Source organism: Acanthisitta chloris, unplaced genomic scaffold, assembly GCF_000695815.1.
Source record: "Acanthisitta chloris isolate BGI_N310 unplaced genomic scaffold, ASM69581v1 scaffold36468, whole genome shotgun sequence".
NCBI classification, from domain to species: Eukaryota; Metazoa; Chordata; class Aves; order Passeriformes; family Acanthisittidae; genus Acanthisitta; species Acanthisitta chloris.
In genome coordinates this window covers 8,390-9,916 of record NW_008689322.1, presented here as the reverse complement: position 1 = coordinate 9,916, position 1,527 = coordinate 8,390, and positions in this window count along the sequence as shown.

The following is a 1,527-nucleotide window of genomic DNA, read 5'->3' as shown; positions in this document are numbered from 1 at the left end:
GGCTGGAAGTCTTGTTGTCAAGGATTTGCCTTGCCCGAGTCTCGCTGTTGTTGTCCCGTCCCAGGAAACCTCTTGGAGCTCTACAGGAGCTTCTCCCCAATCCCTGAGTCAGCACGAGCCAGCTCAGCACCTGGAGCAGGAGCCTGATGCCGCTGTCTCACTTCCGTGGTGACTCGGGGCGGGAGCATCCCATGGGAACCACTGGCTCGGCCGTGTCCGTGTCCCTGTGCCCAGCTCATGGGGAGCGTGTGGCTGCACTGACAGCTGCTGCCTGTCACCTCGTGCCATCCCACACCCTTCCCTGCCCGGGACAGGGTGCCAGGCTGCACCCGCTGCCTCCATAGGGATTTGGGTCATGCCTTTGTGTCCCCCACCAGAGCTGTGGGTCTATGGGAGCAGTTTGGTTTGTTTACCCAGTAACTAACTGGGTGCTGTAGGATCCATCTACCTGCTTCCAGCCCTGAAGAGTGTGCAAGAGCACCTTGCTCACCCTGCTGGGGGTGATCATTTATTTTTGGGTCCTGGGAGCTGGCAGGTGTGTGTCTTGGTTTTGGCTGGGATTGAGTTCATTTTCCTCTTCTGGCAGCTTTGCCTGCAGCTGGGACAGAGTGTTTGGCTCCCTGGGTGTCCCCAGCAGCACAAGTGGGGTGACCAGTGGCCACTGCCTGCCCTGAATGGGTCTCTCTGCACCCAGAGCAAAGTTCTGCCATCTAAGGTGTCCCCCAAGATGGGCCATGAGGGTTTAGTTGTGTCCAGCACCACAGGCACAGCTGCTGCCTCTGGTTCTCCATGGCACCACTGCTCCCTGCTGGGTTTGCAGAGGGGCCATGGGATGGAGCAGGATTGTCATGAGCATCCCAGGGGGAGCTGAAAGCCTGGGCAGGCAGATCAAAACCCTGGGCACTATCTGGCTCTGCTGGGCTCCCATTCAAACATCCCATTGGAGGTGACTGGGCACAGCCTGTGCTTGGGGACAGTTCCCAGCCTTGTTGTGCCACCCATCTCCTGCTACTGGAGGGATCTGGGGAATTTCTGCAGGGAAGGGGAAGAAGAGGCTGGTGCTTTCCTGCATGGTGAGGAGTCCTGAGCATCTCCTCTGTGGCAGGACCTGTATCCAGAGCATGGCTTAAAGGATCCGAGCCCTGTGCCTGGAGTGCAGAGAGCAGCAATCCCTTGTAACTGAGGACTTCTTTCTGCATTAATGAATTTGGCCAGGCAGAGAAATGGTGATGTTCAGTGTCATTTTGTGCCTGGGAGGGTTAGAGGAACCTCCAGGTGCTCTATTTGTGCTGCTGACTGTAACCACAGTGCTTGGCTGCAGCGTGGCCAGCTCGGTGCTGCTCTCCATCCCCACTGCATCCTGCGGGACCCCACGCCCTGTGTTCCCTCTGTTATCCCTCGGAGGTGGTAAACCACAGCCTGGGGGTGGTGTCAGCGCTCTCCCGACCCGCGATGCTCCAGTGTCCCCGTGTGTCACACGCTCCTCCGGTCGGAGCAACACCCGTGCCCGGTTTCATCAGGCTCTGC